The 19,650-nt window shown below is 46.5% G+C and overlaps 1 pseudogene; it reads left to right on the top strand.

Annotated features, from left to right (window-relative positions):
- Positions 1 to 1,223: 1,223 nt before the first annotated feature.
- LOC140197312 (transcription factor Sox-19b pseudogene) lies at positions 1,224 to 3,212 on the top strand (annotated as a pseudogene).
- The last annotated feature ends 16,438 nt before the right edge of the window (positions 3,213 to 19,650 follow it).

Here is a 19,650-nt window from a genome sequence, read left to right as displayed (position 1 = left end):
GGGTCTCGGCGTCAGGGATAATAAACTCTGATCCTGAGACAACTGAACAACACACACAAAATGCTGGAAGAACTCAGCAGGCCAGGCAGCATCTATGGAAATGAATAAACAGTCGACGTTTCGGGCCGAAACCCTTCGGCAGGACTGGCGAAAAAAAGATGAGAAGTCAGAGTTCTGATGAAGGGTCTTGGTCCAAAACGTTGACAGTTTACTCTTTTCCATAGATGCTGCCTGGCCTACTGAGTTCCTCCAGCATTTTGTATGTGTTGCTTTGGATTTCCAGCACCTGCAGATTTTTTGTTGTCTGAGATAACTGAATCTCGTTAGTCTCTGCAGGCTGATCCTACCCTCCGCGTTACTAACAACAATTGCGTGTTTACGATCGTTCCGTGGAGCCGGGGAATCGCTCAGGGGGAGGGCTGGTATCTCGCTGATGACTAACCGCAGTTTGCAGGCTCCAACTTCCCAAAATCGTGAGGTCTTGTTAGAACTAATTCTGCGGAGAGACCACACCTTGGAAACCCTGCTCAGACCTCGAGTCTTGAAAAGCCATGCACTCGCTGTCTATGGAGATTTATTAGCGAAAATGCCGGGGATAACCCAGACTGGCGGAGTTGTGCTCAGTAAAGCCTCCCAGTGAGGGTGACTCCGTTCCCCTGTTCCATTCTGAGAGTGGGTGCCACCTATGTAGTGATTGAATGATGTTACAGGGAGGGTGTAGGGGCAGGGAAGAGGGAATCATTTACATATACTGGGAGTGGCGTAGGGGTTGGAGAGGGTCACAGAGGGAGGGGTCGGAAGAGAGTAAAGAGATCGGGGCTATGGAGGAATCGGACTATTTAAATACAATCTAACCGGGGTGGGATGGGGGTCAGGTGACAGTGTGTGTGGGTCTGTGTGTCTGGGGGAGAAATCGTCTGCAGGAGACATGAGTGGGTTTAGCTCTTAGTGAAGTGTGAGGTCCGACTGTGAGAGAGCCGCACGCTTAAAAACTGATGACATGGGCCGAATGGAGTTAGATAGGGAAAGATGTAGGCGAGCAAGACATGGGCCCGAGGCAGGATGCAGACACGGGTGCGGTGCAGGGGTCGGAGGGGGCTAAAGAGACGAGTAAGTATGTAGGGGAGGAAGGAGGTTACAAAGACGGGAAAAGGTGTAGGGTTACGGTAACAGGGAAGTGTTACCTTGTACTGTGGGAACGGGATATCGGGTAGGATGTAGAATTTGCAGAATATTGAGGGGCGGCGGCGGTTAAAAATTGATGGTGAAGTATTTACATGGAGTTTATACTGAGGGTCTCTGAAACTTCCCGGCGTGCAACCCCACCCTAGTGGGGAGGGGAAGGGGTGACATCATCTTATGGGATAGGCGGGGCCGAAGCTTGGGAGTGCGCTGATTGGCTGCCCCGGGTGATTAACCTGTATAAACTGCAGCGCCTGGAGTCACCTGGACTGCAAGATGTTCGGTGTCCTGGAACAGGCGAGCCCCGCGGCCAGTTCCAAAGTGGATGTGGACAAGGTGAAGCGGCCCATGAACGCCTTCATGGTGTGGTCCCGGGGTCAGAGGAGAAAAATGGCACAGCAGTATCCAAAAATGCACAACTCGGAAATCAGCAAGCGGCTGGGAGCAGAGTGGAAACTGCTGAGCGATTCAGAGAAGCGGCCATTCATCGACGAGGCCAAGAGACTACGAGCCGTGCACATGAAGGACTATCCGGATTATAAATATCGGCCCCGACGCAAGAGCAAGGCATTGTCTCGAAATGAAGCCAAGGTCCCCCTGGCTGGTGGAACACTACATGCGCAAGGACCCTGCGGCAACCCGCACTTCGATTCCTATGGCTGGGGCTCCGCCGGGGGATTCGCGACGCTTCCACCCGAGACCCTAACCTACCAACAGCCGCCAGCCGCACTTCAGCCCCGCTACGAACTGCAGTACCCGCCCGCTTCTCAGGCCTATCTCGGCGGGTCGTCGCCGTACGGTCTTCCGCCTCCCTACGGCCACCAGTCGCCCGTCTCCGGGCCCAGGAGCGAGGCCGGAGCTGGCACGCATGAGCACACACAGGTGCCGGGGGAGCTGCGCGACTCCGTCAACCTGTTCCTCCCCAGCAGCGACGGACAAGAGGTGCACGGCCACCGCAGTTACCACCCGTTGCCTCCGCTCTACCAGAACTTTCCGCTGAACGGCACAATGCCCCTCTCGCACATCTGACCAGAGACAGCCAGGAATGGACTCTAAAATATTTTTGCAAGGAGTTATTTTTATTCACTGTGTATATATCAATCTTTGAATTGTTCCCTTAATGGGAAGTTTTTTAAAAATGTAATGAACTCTTAAGGAGTGAGTTTTGTCGTCAGGTTACACAAGGGGAGATGATGACTGTGCGTGTTTATACACGAGTTGTAGTCTTGTTCATCTTGCCCACAACCAAGCCTTCAGTACCAGGCTCAGTTACCCGCGTAACCTCGAGGGGAGAGACTCGTATGAAACTTTCATCCTAATTGCTGTATGGCGACAGGTTTATCAACGCACACACCCAGCTTCCAACGAATTTCTCGTGGTTTTGTAAGTTGCAAGTGGGTATCTAGCGCTGAGAATTATTACAATAGCCTCCGACCTCCACAGTGATCGTAACCAAGTTTTTTTAAAAATATAAATTAGTATGGTTTGCTTTCTGTGTCACAGTGGGTCAAACCGGCCATACTGCAGACATTGGTCGACCTGTTGCTTTTAAGCGATATATAGATTATATTTTTTAAGTTCGCGCGTAAAGTGATAATATCTTTTTTAGGCTGTACAGTATTTATCGATGTTTGTGCAAGGTGTTCTTACCGCGGGATGGTGTATAGAAATCGGTCTGAGTTTGCTGACTGGGTCTGTGGCAAGTAAGCGTAAACAACTCGCCGACAGCAAGGTCTACCTCGCCGTGTGGTGGGGCTCGGACACGTTGAACAAATAGTCCTAGTTTGTGTTTTTAAAACGAGTTCGCGGATAGTTTTGTGGACAGGATGCGGGCGGGTTGTAAAGATGTTTGAATTTTATTGGCAGGGGGAAATGGTCAGCGTGTTATTTTATTTTTAAGTGATTTATTTTTAGTGAATGCTAATCCCATTTAAGAACGCCCACCCCTCGAAGTCTGCTTGTGTTAACAAAGGTTTTGCTAATCCTCTACAAATCGGTCGGATTCCAAAGAGATTGCTCGTCAATTTTGTATAGGCATCAAATAAAATCTTTTCCCCTTTTGATGTTTGAATTTGTGGTTTTATTACTCGTTCCGCGTAAGAGCCAGTACTTGTCATGTCCTGCACTCTTTAGTTTGAAACCTATCCCTAAGGGTCAGAAATGTTTCCCTTCAACGTGTCGGTGTCTCGATCGAATTCCAGAGTTTGAGGTAGAAATGAATTTTCTCCACTGTAGGAGCGGTGCGGGCACATTCAACCGGACTTGCAAAGCGGAGATGTTGGGTAAATTTGCCTTTTAGGTGTGTTGTTAAATGCTTGTATCCAGGAAAACCTTGTTTCGTGACGATAACCTTGAACAATCCGGCGCACACAGTTATGCATTTCATAGTTGGTGGTCGTTCGACCCCAGGGTGGATGGGACAGGCTCGGGTCCATGCATGGTGTCCTGCAGGTCAGAGGGACAACGGTTGGCGTTGGGAGACCTCGCAGTCCCGACATTAATATTCCCTGCTAGTGATCCGCATTGTGAAGCGAGTCACGCTGTGTTTTAACATCACAATCTCTGTCCGCTCTCCTGAAAAGACTGCACTTCAAAGAGCCGGTAATCTTGCATGCTTGTGCGTGTGGGAAGGTGAGGGATTATTTTAGACTTTCAGTTCCTAAATATTTCTCGCATGTGAGGGTGATTTTAAAGCAATTTAAGGATTCCGTCTATAGCAATTTTAACCGCTTCCTGCTCTTCCGAATCGGATTTAATATCAGCGACATACAGTACTGTAAAACCGCAAAAAAAGTCAAAAGTCTTGAGCACCCTAATATTTTAATATAAATCTTGATTTAAATATTGTCTCCTGCATCGGTTAATGGAAATAAAATTGCTCTTTTCTAAACATTTTTCCAAAAAATAAATGTTAGAAATTTTATATTTCGTTAAAGTAACAGGTAATAGACCACTTTAAAAAAAAACCATTTGATTAGTTAGTAGGTATAGCCCAATCTACAATTGAACAGCTGATAAACAGGTGCTAATGAGTTGAATGAACTAAACTGATTCATTGAAACAAACGGATGTAGAAGGAATCAAAGCGGGCGCAAGACAACCACGCTAAAAGATTAGGGTCGTGATTAACTTTCAAATCACCAGGACAAGAGAGCAAAGCAACAGGACGCAGGTCGGTCATCCTGCATCAGCAAGGTCTCCCCCAAGCAGAATTTTTGCGGCAGACGGTTTCAAGATGTGCTGTCCACGCTCTTCTAAAGCAGCACAAGGAAACGGGCACAGTTTAGGACCAAAAATGCAGTGGTCAGTCATGGAGATCGTGTAGCTTCTGAATCGAAAGTCGTCCAGCTCTCAACACAAACCATTGGAACCCAAGAAACCCCTCCACAGTCCGGAGAAGTCTTGTGGTCTTCAGGGAAGAGCTGCTGTGAAAAAGCAGTTCCTTCAAGAGACTCGCCTACGCAAAAACACAAGGATTGGCTGGGGGGAGATGAACAATACCAGCAAGGGCTCTGGTGTGATGAGTCACATTTGAAACTTTTGGTTGAAACAGGAGGTGGGTTGGAGAGCACTGCAGGTTCGGGACTGTTTTTCTGCACATCCACTCGATCTGGTCAGAATGAATGGAACCCTTGATACTCAAGTACAAAACCATCAGAGGAATAGGATTGGTCTCGACATCATTTCGTAGTCTGACGGTAGCCCCACACACACGGTCAAGGTCTTGAGGAACTATCCTGGGCAAAAAGAACAAGGAGTTCTACAACAGACGGTATGGCCTCCACAGAGCCCTGCTCTCAGTATCATCGAGGCTGCCTCACCTGCAGAAGAATTGTGACAAGTTCTTTAGAGTTGAGCTGAGTGAAGTTATCCATGCTGCTTGTAGGTTAATAACTGCCTGGAACCCAAGAAAAATGCCAGTGCCAATGACCAGGGCAGTGTCTTGTCATACTACTGTGATCAGGGGCCCAACCACCTGACACTCAAATACAAGCCCTCCTGGACAAATTCACTACTGGGCATTCAGCATGCACATTGAAACTTTAACTTCGCAGAGGCCCCTCCAAATTCTTACTTTGTTTCTTCACCCACTTTCTCCGTTGCCCTCTGCCTGCCAGCTTGATGATGAGTTCCTCCAGCATTTTGTGTACTGTGCAGAATATTCTGACTGGTGGGCACAGTTCCCTCTAAGCTGTGTGGGTACATGGCCACGCAGTAACTGCAATGCTCCCACACACAGCTGTTGTTGCTACCCAGTTGGAGTCTTTTATATGAAGTGCTGTGAAAATTTCCTGTTCTGAGCAATGGTGCATCTGTGCGAGTGATTTATTTTTTAAAAGGGGGGACAGTGCTGGGGGCATCAACTTCTGAGATGGAGGGTCCACTGCATGGGTTTGGAAAAAGCAGCAGAGTGTTGTAGACTCATCCACTCTCACCATCAAGCACATCCTCAACAACTAGCATCCATCACCAAGGACCCCCACCACCCTCTTACTTCTGCCATCAGAGGCACAGGAGCACGAAGGCAACTGTTCAGGAACAGCTTCTTCCCCTCTGCCGTCGGATGGTCCATGACCACCACCTCAGTGTTATTGCACTACTAATTTAATAAAATATGAACATATACAGTAGTACAGTGCAATCAATAACATACATTTCTTATTGTAATGTTGTGTTTTTTGTATATTTTACTGATGACACTGTTCTACTGCAAAGCAACACATTTCATGGAGGTCAGTGATTTAAACCTTAATCTATTAATTGTATTAGCTATTGCTACCGTGGAATTTACCCCCCCCCCCCCCCGCCCTGCCACCTCCATACCAGACAGTAACGCAACCAGTTAGCATGCTCTCCATGATACCTGTAGAAATTTTCTGGGCACTTTGGTGACATACCAGATCTCATATTCATCACTGTCTAGCCACTAACATGCCTTCTTTTTGATCCTCTCAATATGTTGGCCCAGGGTAGATCTTCAGAGATGTTGACACCTAGGAAGTTAGAGTCACAGCTGTGCCGCCTTTGTGTGTTGGGTGGTGTCAGTCTACCTTAGGGCTGGTTTCCCCTTCCATGTGGTATCACTAACCAGTGCCTAGCAGTATAACTCACAGTCAGCTGCACTCAGAAGTGACTGACAATACAAGTACACCCTGAAATATCAATAAACAGTCTGACTGCTTTGGGAAATAGTTTTGCTTGTGTATGTGTAAATATGACCACAACCAATTTAGTGCATGAGTTCTTTACACTTACTACTGTTGCTGCCCAAGTGTGATTTTGTTGAGACACCAGTCTGAGCCTCTCCTTACCAGGGAGTATTGTGCACTACTGGGCATAAAACATGGAACATTAGAGCACAGTACAGGCCCTTCAGCCCACAAGGTATGCTGACTTTTAACCTACTCCATGATCAATCTAATCCTTCTCTCCTACATGGCTCTCCATTTTTCAATCACCCACTTGCCTCTAAGAGTCTTTTAAATGTCCCTGATGTATCTACCTCTCCCAGCAGGCTGGCAGATATTTATTTATTTATCACATGTACATCAAAACATGGGGAAAGTGTCACCACAACACAAACAGTGGTAACAACAGTAAAACAAGCCCTTTCTCCTCTTTCCACCTGGCCACCCATACATAGACAGACAGTCCTCCAGCCTCAGAAGAAGTCATCTCCAAACTCCCAGTCCTTTGCCCTGTTCTACACACCCAGTGTTCTCTGTATAAAGACCTTGCCCCTTATGTCTTCTCTATACTTTCCCCCAATCACCTTAAAATTATGCTCCCTCCTATGAGCCATCGCAGCCCTTGGAAAACGTCTCTCGCTGTCCAACTGATCTATGCCTTGTAGACCTCTATCAAGTAATTTCTCATCCTCTTTCACTACAAAGAGAAAATCCCTAGCTCACTCAACCCATTGTCAGAAGACATGCTTCCTAATCCAAGCAGCATCCTGGTAAATACCTTCCACCCTCTTCAAAGCTTTTATATCCTTCCTATAATGAAACAACCAGAACTGAGCACAATATTCCAAGTATGGTCTAACCAGGTTTTATAGAGCTGCAACATTACCTCGTGGCTCTTGAACTCAATCGCACGACTAATGAAGGCTAAAATGTCACACACTTTTTTAACCAACTTATTAACTTTCATCGTTTTTTTTTGTTCCATGGCTAGCTGGAGAAGATGAATCTTAGAGTTGTACGTGAATACATACTTTGATAATAAATTAGCCTTTGAACTTGTGCAGCAACTTCGAGGGACCCCAAGATCCCCCGTTTCTCCACACTACTAAGAATCCTCCCACTAACTTTGTATTTTGCCTTCAAATTCAATTTGCAAAGTGAATCTCTTCACATTTCTCTGGGTTGAACTCCATCTGCCACTTCTCAGCCCAGCTCTATACCCTGCTGCAACCTCCAACAACCTTCTACTCTATTCACAACATAACCAAACTTCCTAACCCACTCTGCCACTTCCTCACTAAAAATCACAAAGAGCAGGGGTCCTACAGCAGATCTCTGCAGAGCAGCACTGGTCACAGACCTCCAAGCAGAATGCAGCCACTTTTGAAACCACGCAGCTGTTTCCCTGGATCTCATGCCACCTGATGTTCCGAATGAGACTATCATGGGGAACCTTGTGCAATGCTTTATTGAACTCCAAATACACCACATCTTTATTCATCAATTTGCTTTGTCACTTTGTCAAAGTATTCAGTCAGGCTCATGAGGTTTGACCTACCGCTCACAAACCCATACTGACTATCCCGAATCAGATTATGCTTGTAAATCCTGTCTCTAGCGGTTTGTTTTTTTTAAATGAGTCCCCTGACATTCAGCCCATTGAGTCAGCACCAACTCAGGCAGGGTCTCAACTTGAAATGTTGAGAGTTCCTTTCACCCTCACGGACCCACTGAGTTCCTCCAACAGATTGTATGTCACCACATTGTAAATCTCATTGGACATCACCCTCACATGCCCATTAATTCCTATTACCCAGAAACCAGGGGTAATCTGCTGCAGCCAATTAAAGTGCTGGTATAATTCGGGACTTGGGAGGAAACTGGAGCACCCAAGGGGTCGGGGGAGAATGAGCAGATTTCTTGGAGGTGAGGATCGAACCCATGCTCTCTGGAACTGTGAGGACGTCATTTTACTGCAGGTGTCGCGGGGCCCAAAGTGGCCATAGTGCTCTAGTGGTGAGGGTTCTGCTCGTTGGTTCAAGCACCGAAAGGTTGAAGGGAAGTAGCTGTTTCTGAACCTGGTAGTGTGGGGCTTCAGGCATCTGTACCTCCTACCCAACGGAAACTGCAAGATGTTGTTATGGCCCAGACAGAGATCTTTGATAATAGACACAGCGCCTCCTGTAGGTACGAGGGATGTGCCAGTTTTTTATTGGACACAGTCCATTACTCTGTGCAGCATCTTACATTTCTCTGCATGTGAGTGTGAGAGACAGTGCATGTGTGAATGACGGTGGATGTGTGTGTGAGAGACAGTGCATGTGTGAGTGACAGTGGATGTGTGTGGTAAACACAAAATAATCTGCAGATGCTGGAGTCAAAGCAACACTCACAACACACTGGAGGAACTCAGCAGGTCGGGCAGCATCTGTGGAAACGATCAGTCAATGTTTCGGGCCGGAACCCTTCGTCAGGACTGAAGAGGGAAGGGGCAGAGGCTCTATGAGGGTTCCGGCCCGTAACATTGACTGATCATTTCCACGGATGCTGCCCGACCTGCTGAGTTCCTCCAGTGTGTTGTGAGTGGATGTGTGTGTGTGTGTGTGTGTGAGACAGTGGATGTGTGTGGCCGTGTGAGTGACAGTGGATGTATGTGTGTGTATGTGTGTGAGATCATGGATGTGTGTGTGTGTGTGTGTATGTGAGTGTGAGTCACTGGATGTGTGTGAGTGTGAGTGAAAGTGGATGTGTGTGTTTGTGAGAGTGTGAGTGATCATGGATGTATGTGTGTGTGTGTATGTGAGTGTGAGTGACTGGATGTGTGTGTGTGTGTGAGTGACCGTGGGTGTGTGTGTGAGTGTGAGTGACTGGATGTGTGTGTTTGTGAGAGTGTGAGTGACCGTGGGTGTGTGTGTGAGTGTGAGTGACCGTGGATGTGTGTGTTTGTGAGAGTGTGAGTGACCGTGGGTGGGTGTGTGTGTGTGTGTGTGTGTGTGTGTGTGTGAGTGACCGCTTGACCCTCTGCAATTTCTGCTAACGGGGCCATGGATGTTTGGGGTTGTGCTTGTGAGTTTGGTGGCTGTGGGGTTAGGTGGTTGGGGGGGAGGCAGTGATGATGGGGGCGGGGGAGGCTGAGGGCCTTTCCACTGGCCCTCAGAGCACCATTGTCGGGATGTTGTTGTTCACAGATGGAGCTCTCTCACCGATGGACTTTCCAGGTGTCCAGAGATTCCCATCTACACCAAATTCCTTGTAACCTCCTTATATCTCACAGGCCAAAATTACAAAATATCTTAACACCCACCTAAACATCAGCTTGTGAATTTTTAAAGTTTTATTTTTATTTAGTGATACAGGCCCTTCCTGCCTAATGAGCCTGTGCTGCTCAATTATACTCATGTGGCCAATTACTAACCTGTGTGTCTTTATACTGTGGGAGGAAACCAGAGCACCCGGAGGAAACCCACATGGTCATGGGGAGAACATACAAACTCCTGACAGACAGTGAACGTACAAACTCCTGACAGACAGTGGGAGGAATTGAACCTGAGTTGCTGGTGATGCAAAGTGTTAGCCTAACAGCTATGCTAATGTGCTGTATTGGTTTAGACCATAAGACATAGGAGCAGAATTAGGCCATTCAGCCCATCCCACTCAACCCCATACACCTGCCTTCTCGCCATATCCCTTGATGCCCTGACTGATCAGGAAGCGATCAACTTCCACTTTAAATATACCCACGGACTTGGCCTCCACCATAGTTTGTGGCAGAGCATTCCACAGATTCACTACTCTCTGGCTAAAAAAAAATTCCTCCTTACCTCTGTTCTAAAAGGTTGCCCCTCAATTTTGAGGCTGTGCTCTCCAGTTCTGGTCATCCTCTCCACATCTCCTTATCTAATCCTTTCAATATTTGGTAGGTTTCAATGAAATCCCCTCCACATTCTTCTAATTTCCAGTGAGTACAGGCCCAAAGCTGCCAAATCCTCCTCATCTGTTAATTCCTTGACCCCAGAATCATCCTCGTGAACCTCCCCTGGACTCTCTCCAGCATCAACACATACTGAGACATGGGGCCCAAACTGTTGACAATACTCCAAGTATGGCCTGACCAGTGTCATATAAAGCCTCACCATTGTCTCCTTGCTTTTATATTCTATTCCCCTTGAAGAAAATGCCAACATTGTGTTTGCCTTCTTTACCACAGACTCAACCTGTGAATTAAACTTCTAGGAGTCTTGCACGAAGACTCCTAAGTCCCTCTGCACCTCTGATGTTTGAATCTTCTCCCCATTTAGATAATAGTCTGCACTATTGTTCCTTTTACCAAAATGCATTATCATACATTTCCCAACACTGTATTCCATCTGCCACTGTTTTGCCCATTCTTACAATTTGTCTAAGTCCTGCTGCAATCGCATTGTTTCCTCAGCACTACCTACCCCTCCACCTATCTTCATATCATCAGCAATCTTTTCCACAAAGCCATCAATTCCATTATCTAAATAACTGACAAACAATGTGAAAAGTAGCTATCGCAATACCAAACCCTGAGGAACATCACTAGTGAACAGCAACCAACCAGAAAAGGCCCCTTTTATTCCCACTCACTGCCTCCTGCCTGTCAGCCATTCCTCTATCCATGCCAGTATCTCTCCTGTGATGCCAAGGGATTTTATCATGGTATGCAGCCTCATGTATGGCACCTCATCAAACACCGTCTGAAAATCCAGGTAAATGACATCCACCTTGTCCACACAGCTTGTTACTTCCTCAAAGAACTCTAAAAAATTTGTCAGTCAAGATTTCCTTTTACAGAAACCATGCTGACTTTGACTTATTTTATCATTCGTCTCCGAGTACCCTGAAACCTCATCCTTAATAATAGACTCCAACACTTTCCCAACCTCTGAGGTTAGGCTAACTGGCCCATAATTTCCTTTCTTTTGCCTTCCCCCCTTCTAAAAGAGTGGAGTGACATTTGCAATTTTCTGCCGAAAGGGTGGGGGCTTTGCTTGCACTGGCTGCTTTATTTGGGCAGTGAGAAGTGTGGGGGGGGGGGAGCGATTCCTGTGATGTGCTGAGCTGTGCCCACAGCTCTTTGCGGTTTCTTGCGGCCGAGGGCAGAGCGGTTGCCATACTAGGTCAATATGTAATGTGTGTTGATAGGCAGTTAATGATGCCGCTATCCATGGTAACAAGAGACTGATGCCTGTGTCAACAACTTTAACTCAATCAGGACATTACAGCATAGTTAGAAGTCACTTAACCCTCTCACACCCGATGAAATTATGAGGATCATAGAGAGGAGAAAATCTCTTTCTTGGGGTCGAGAGGTCAAACACATGGTTTTCAGATGAGAGGGGATGTGGTTGTGGAGGTAGGTACAATAGAAGTGTCTAAGAGGCTGTTAGAGAGGCACGTGAATATGCAAGGATTCAGGAACAGCTACATCCGAATCAATCAGTTTGATCAATCTGCTCTTCTTAAGTGCATTTCCCCTGCTGGGACATAGGCCGCCAACAGTAGCTCACCAGAGTCCGATCTGGGCCAGTCTTTCACGTTGTCTCCAGGTGTCTCCTTGCTCTCCCAAGGATGAGTCTTTGGGGCTTCGGTCACTCCGTGTTTTTACGGGATGGGTTTGTGCTGGACTTACTGTGCACTACAATGGACCTGTTCTGGTTGTGCTCTTTCTTGTACAAAACTTGTGTCTAATTTATCTTTAATTTGTGTTTTCCTCTGAATGCTGTTTATCTGATGCTAGGTGCATGTGGTGCTGCTGCAAGTAAATTGAATTGTTGCATCTGTACAGGGATATACTTGTGCAGAGGACAATAAGCTCTTGTTCAATACCAGCAAATCCAGTGAGGTGAAATTATAGACCAGTGACTCTTACTTCAGTGGTTGGTAAGCTAGAAACATAGAAAATCCTACAGGCCCTTCGGCCCACAAGGCTGCGCTGAACATGTCCTTACCTTAGAAATTACCTAGGGTTACCCATAGCCCTCTATTTTTCTGAGCTCCATGTACCTGTCCAGGAGTCTCTTAAAAGGCCCTATCATATCCATCTCCACCACCGTCGCCGACAGCCCATTCCACGCACTCACCACTCGCAGGTTCATGAGGGCTGACCTGCCTTTGACAAAACCATGCTGACTATTCCTTATAGACAATAGACAATAGGTGCAGGAGTAGGCCATTCAACCCTTCGAGCCAGCACCGCCATTCACCGTGATCATGGCTGATCATCCACAATCAGTACCCTTTTCCTGCCTTCTCACCATATCCCTTCACTCCGCTATCTTTAAGAGCTCTATCTAACGCTTTTTTGAAAGAATCTAGAGAATTGGCCTCCACTGCCTTCTGAGGCAGAGCATTCCACAGAACCACAACCCTCTGTGTGAAAAAGTTTTTCCTCAACTCCGTGCTAAATGGTCTACCCCTTATTCTCAAACTGTGGCCTCTGGTTCTGGACTCCCCCATCAGTGGGAACATGTTTCCTGCCTCTAGCATGTTGAATTCCTTAGTAATCTTATATGTTTCAATCAGATCCCCTCACATCCTTCTAAATTGCAGTGTATACAACCCCAGTCGCTCCAATCTTTCAACATATGACAGTCCCGCCATCCGGGGAATTAACCTCGTGAACCTACACAGCATTCCCTAATCATATTATGCCTCTCCAAATGTTCATAAATCCTGCCTCTCAGGATCTTCTCCATCAACGTGCACTCAGACCGATGGTTTGAGATGTGTCTATTTTAATGCAAGGAGTATTATGAACAAAGCGGATGAGCTTACAGCATGGATCAGTACTTGGAGCTATGATGTTGTGGCCATTACCGAGACTTGAATGGCTTAGGGGCAGGAATGGTTACTTCCGAGTGCCAGGCTTTAGACAGGGAGGGAGACAAAATGGGTGGGGGTTGACACTGTTGATCACTGTTGTCACGGCTGCAGAAAAGGAAGAAGTCATGGAGGGATTGTCTATGGAGTCTCTGTGGGTGGAATTTAGAAACAGGAAGGGGTCAATAACTCTACTGGGTGTTTTTTATAGACCACCCAATAGTAACAGGGAAATCGAGAAGCAGATAGGGAAACAGATTCTGGAAAGGTGTAATAATAACAGGGTTGTTGTGATGGGAGATTTTAATTTCCTAAATATTAGAAACATAGAAAACAGCACAATACAGGCCCTTTGGCCCACAAAGCTGTGCCGAACATGTCCTTACCTTAGAAATTACCTAGGGTTACCCATAGCCCTTTATTTTTCTGAGCTCCATGTACCTGTCCAGGAGTCTCTTAAAAGACCCTATCGTATCTGTCGCCAGCAGCAAAGTACTCATTAGGTTCAAAAAACTAGGTAATGATAGAGATCTAGAAGATTATAAAGCTAGCAGGAAGGAGCTTAAAAATGAAATTAGGAGAGCCGGAAAGGGTCATGAGAAGACCTTGGTGGACAGGATTAGGGAAAACCCCAAGGCATTCTACAAGTACGTGAACAGCAAGAAGATAAAACGTGAGCGAATAGGATCAATCAAGTGTGACAGTGGAAAAGTGTGTATGGAACCAGAGGAGATAGCAGAGGTACTTAATGAGTACTTTGCTTCAGTATTCACTACGGAAAAGGATCTTGGCGATTGTAGGGATGACTTACAGCGGACTGAAAAGCTTGAGCACAAAGATATTAAGAAAGAGAATGTGCTGGAGCTTTTAGAAAGCATCAAGTTGGGTAAGTCACCGAGACCCGACGAGATGTACCCCAGGCTACTGTGGGAGGCGAGGGAGGAAATTACTGAGCCTCTGGTGATGATCTTTGCATCATCAACGGGAACAGGAGAGGTTCCGGAGGATTGGAGGGTTGCAGATGTTATTCCCTTATTCAAGAAAGGGAGTAGAGACAGCCCTGGAAATTATAGACCAGTGAGTCTTACTTCAGTGATTGGTAAGTGGATGGAGAAGATCCTGAGAGGCAGGATTTATGAACATTTGGAGAGGCATAACATGATTAGGAATTGTCAGCATGACTTTGTCAAAGGCAGGTCGTGCCTTATGAGCCTGATTAAATTTTTTGAGGATGTGACGAAACACATTGATGGAGGTAGAGCAGTCGATGTAGTGTATATAGATTTCAGCAAGGCATTTGATAAGGTACCCCATGCCAGGCTTATTGAGAAAGTAAGGAGGCATGGGATCCAAGGGGACATTGCTTTGTGGATCCAGAACTGGCTTGCCCACAGGAGGCAAAGAGTGGTTGTAGACAGGTCATATTTTGCATGGAGGTCAGTAACCAGTGGTGTGCTTCAGGGATCTGTTCTGAGACCCCTGCTCTTTGTGATTTTTATAAATGACCTGGATGAAGAAGTGGAGGGATGGGTTAGTAAATTTGCTGATGACACAAAGGTTGGAGGTGTTGTGGATAGTGTGGAGGGCTGTCAGAGGTTACAGCAGGACATTGATAGGATGCAAAACTGGGCTGAGAAGTGGCAAATGGAGTTCAACCCAGATAAGTGTTGGGTGGTTCATTTTGATAGGTCAAATATGATGGAAGGATACAGTATTAACGGTAAGTCTCTTGGCTGTGTGGAGGATCAGAGGGATCTTGGGGTCCATGTCCATAGGACACTCAAAGCTGCTACGCAGGTTGACTGTGTGGTTAAGAGGGCATATGGTGCATTGGCCTTCAGAAATCATGGGATTGAGTTTAAGAGCCGAGAGGTAATGTTGCAGCTATATTAGATTAGATTCAACTTTATTGCCATTGTGCTGAGTACAGATACAAAGCCAATGAAATGCAGTTAGCATCTGACCAGAAATGCAAAGAATAGTGTTATTTACAAAATAACTGCAAAGAAAAAGTAAGTGCTACAGCACACAAATATAAAAGAACTGAGACAGTGCACTATGGGTGCAATACTGCTTAGCGCTGTGATGAGAGGTTCAGCAGGGTCACAGCCTCAGGGAAGAAGCTCTTCTTGAGCCTGCTGGTGTGGGAGCGGAGGCTCCTGTAGCACCTCCTGGATGGGAGGAGAGTGAAAAGTCCATGGTTAGAGTGAGATGCATCCTTGATAATGCTTTTCGCCATGCCCAGGCAGTGTTTATGGTAGATGTTCTCAATGGTGGGCAATTGGGTGCTGATAATCCGCTGGGCAGTTTTCACCACAGGCTGGAGTGCTTTGCAGTCCAATATGGGACAGTTGCCATACCACACTGAGATGCAGTTGATGAGTCTGCTCTCAATGGTACAGCGGTAAAAGTCCGTCAGTACCCTGGGACAGAGGTGAGCTTTCTTGATGCTCCACAGGAAATAAAGGTGCTATTGCGCCTTTTTGATTAGGATGGAGGAGTTCAGGGACCAGGTGAGACCCTCGGAAATAGGATTCTGGTCAGACCCCACTTGGAGTACTGTGTTCAGTTCTGGTCACCTCACTACAGGAAGGATGTGGAAACTATAGAAAGGGTGTGAAGGAGATTAACAGGGATGTTTCCTGGATTGGGGAGCATGCCTTATGAGAATAGGTTGAGTGAACTTGGCCTTTTCTCCTCGGAGCAACGGAGGATGACAGGTGACCTGATAGAGGTGTACAAGATAATGAGAGGCATTGATCGTGTGGATAGTCAGAGGCTTTTTCCCAGGGCTGAAATGGCTAACACCAGAGAGCACAGTTTTAAGGTGCTTGGAAGTAGGTACAGAGGAGGTGTCAGGGGTAAGTTTTTTACTCAGACAGTGGTGAGTGCGTGGAATGGACTGCCGGCGACGATGATGGAAGCGGATACGATAGTGTCTTTTAAGGGACTCCTTGATAGGTACTGTACATGGAGCTCAGAAAAAGAGGGCTATGGGTAACCCTAGGTAATTTCTAAAGCAAGTACATGTTCAGCGCAGTATTGTGGGCTGAAGGGCCTGTATTGTGCTGTAGATTTTCTATGTTTCTATGTTACAGGAGAAAGAAGGAGGAAGTTCATGAGCCAGTCCTCATTCGCAGAATGAAGGTGGAGAGAGCCAGTAACTTCAACATTCCTTGGCGTTATCCTGGGACCAGCAGTAACATTACAAAGAAGGGACAACAGCACCTCTACTTTCTTACAATTTTAACAAAATTCTATAGATACACAGCGGAGAGTATCTTAACTGGTTGCAGCCTGGTATGGAAACATCAGTGCTCAGGAATGGAAAAGATTTCTATCACAGGCAAAGCCCTCCCCACCATTAGGCACATTTAAGTGAAGCAATGTCACATGAAAGCAGTATCCATCCATCCTCAGTGATCCCACCACCCAGATTAAGCTCCCTTTTCACTGCTACCATCGGAGAGGAAGGACAGAATCCTCAAGTCCCACACCATGAGGTTCAGGAACAGTTATTACCCTACACCCATTGGGCTCCTGTACCAACTTGGATAACTTCACTCCCCAAAATACTGAACTAATTCCATAACCTACAGACTCACTTTTAAAGACTCTTTACAATTCATGTTCTCAGTTTTTTTTATTTACACAGTTTGTCTTCTTTTGCACATTGGTTGTTTGTCGGTCTTTGTCTGTTCTTTGTAAATTCTATTGTATTTCCTTTTTTCCCCCAGTGAATGCCCACAAGAAAGAAGATCTTAGAATAGTAAATGGTGACATAATTTGCTAATAAATTTACATTGGGTGAAGACATTTCTCTTCATTGGAGTCTGACCCTGAGACTGCCCCAGGTCCTCGGCTCCCTCCCCGTTGAGCCTCTCAGTGTGTTCTGTACATTTCAGCAAGGTCATCTCTCAGTCTTCTGAGCACAAGAGAGTGGAAATCTGCTCCACTCAACCTCTCCTTCTATGACCAACCCACCACCTCTGCTACCTGTCCAGTCGTCCTTCACAGATTAGATTTATAAAGATTATCTTTATTTGTTACATACAGTGAAATGCATTGTTTGTGTCTACAACCAACACAATCCAAGGATGGGCTGGGGGCAGCCCTCAAGGATCGCCACACTCCCAGTGCCCGTAACTAACTAGTACAAGTGAACAGTAGTGCTCAGAGCAATCTCACACAGTCACGGGGACAGCATTCAAACTCCCTTCAGGTGGCAACAGTAATTGAAACCCAGTCTTACAGCTGATACAGTAAAGTGTTACACTGCTATGTTGCCTCCGCCCCATGAGTGTGGTCTCCTCCAAAGGCCCTTTAAGTGTAGTAAGACAGTTTTACATAAACCTGCCTCTAAAAACACAAACGTTCAACACCAGAGGTTCTGCAGATGCTGGGAATCCTGAGCAATGCAATTAAATGCTGATGGACTTCAGCAGGTCAGGCAGCATCTATTGAGGGGAACGTACACGTTAGGCCAAGGCCCTTCATCAGGGCCACCTGTATCCTGACTGCCAGTGACCAGTGGACAATGACAGCTGCACTACCGTGAAATTTAAGTCCCTGTGTCCAGGGCCTCCCAGTTCCTGGTGAAGCTGTGCAGATAGTTGAGAGTTTCATGTTCCCAGATGTGAACATCATTAACAGCCTGTTCTGGTCCTATCGCAGGAACACTGCTGCCTAGTAAAACACTAGTGCCTCGGCTTTCTCAGGATGCTGAGGAAACTGAGCACGATCCTCACCAATTTTTGCAGGTGCACCACAGAGAGCACCCTATACGGTTCCATCAGGGCTTGTTCTGGCAACTGCTCCGCCTGTGACCAGTGAAACTGCAGAGGGTTGTAGACACAGCTCCACACACTGACTCAGATTAACTTCCCACTGCCTCAGGAAAGCAGCCAACAATCGGGTGTTTGGAATTGGTTCATTATTGTCACATGTATGGAGAGGCAGTAAAAAGCTTGTGTGGTATACCGCTTGTACAGATCAAATCTCCACACAGTGCATTGAGGTAGAAAAAGGCAAAACAATAACAGAATGCAGAACCGAGTCTAACAGCTACAGAGCAAGTGCAGTGTAGGTAGACAATAAATTGCAAGATCATAGCGAGGTACAGTCCTGTGCAAAGGTTGTATAAAAATTGCCTAAAACAATTACACAGTTCTGCACTTGTCAAAATAAAACACAGAACATAGAAATCTACAGCACATTACAGGCTCTTCGGCCCACAATGTTGCGCTGACCATCTAGAAACTGCCTAAAATTTCCCTCGTGCATAGCCCTTTACTTTTCTAAGCTCCATGTACCTATGCAAGAATCTCTTAGAAGACCCTATTGGATCCATTTCTACTATCACTGGCAGCCCATTCCATGCACCCACTTCTGTGTGTGTGAAAAACTCACCTCTGACATCCCCCTTGTACCTACTTGCAAGCACCTTAAAACTGTGTCATCTCTTGTTAGCCATTTCAGCCCTGGGAAAAAGCCTCTGACTATCCACACAATCAATAGCTCTCATCATCTTATACACCTCTATCAAGTCACCTCTCATGCTCCGTTGCTCCAAGTAAAAAAGATCAAATTCACTCAACCTATTCTCATAAGGCATACTCCCCCAATCCAGGCAACATCCTTGTAAATCTCCTCTGTACCCTTCCCGCAGTGAGGAGACCAGAACTGAACACAGTACTCCGGGGGTGGGGGGGGTCTGACCGGGGTCTTATATAGCTTGAACATCACCTCACGGCTCTTGAACTCAATCCCACAGGCCAATACATCATGTGCCTTCTTAACAACACTGTCAATCTGCGCGGCAGCTTTGAGTGTCCTATGGACACAGACCCATGATCCCTCTGATCCTCCACACTGCCAAGAGTCTCACAATTAATATTATATTCTGTCTTCAAATTTGACCTACTGAAATTAACCACTTCATGCTTATCTGGGTTGAAGTCCATCTGCCACCTCTCAGCCCAGTTCTGCATCCTATCGATGTCCCGCTGTGACCTCCGACAGCCCTCCACACTATCCACAACACCCCCAACCTTTATGTCATCAGGAAACTTACTAACCCATCCCTCCACTTCCTCATCCAAGTCATTTATAAAAATCACAAAGAGGAGAGGTCCCAGAACAGATCCCTGCAGAACACCACTGGTCACCGTCCACCATGCAGAATATGAACCATCTACAACCACCTTTTGCCTTCTGTGGGCAAACCAATTCTGGATCCAGAAAGCAAGGTCTCCTTGAATCCCATGCCTCCTTACCTTCTGAACGGGAGACCATATCAGATGCCTTGCTGAAATCCATATACACTACATTCACTGCTCTACCTTTACCACTCTCTGCAGAGTCCGGAGATTAAGGGTGATGGGGAAGGAGGGGATGAACCAGAGGGAAAGGGTGATGGGGAGAGAGGGGTGAG

The sequence above is a fragment of the Mobula birostris genome, chromosome 5, assembly GCF_030028105.1.
Source record: "Mobula birostris isolate sMobBir1 chromosome 5, sMobBir1.hap1, whole genome shotgun sequence".
Classification (NCBI taxonomy): domain Eukaryota; kingdom Metazoa; phylum Chordata; class Chondrichthyes; order Myliobatiformes; family Myliobatidae; genus Mobula; species Mobula birostris.
Note: the sequence above shows the minus strand (reverse complement) of the source record. Positions and strands in the feature narration are given on the sequence as shown.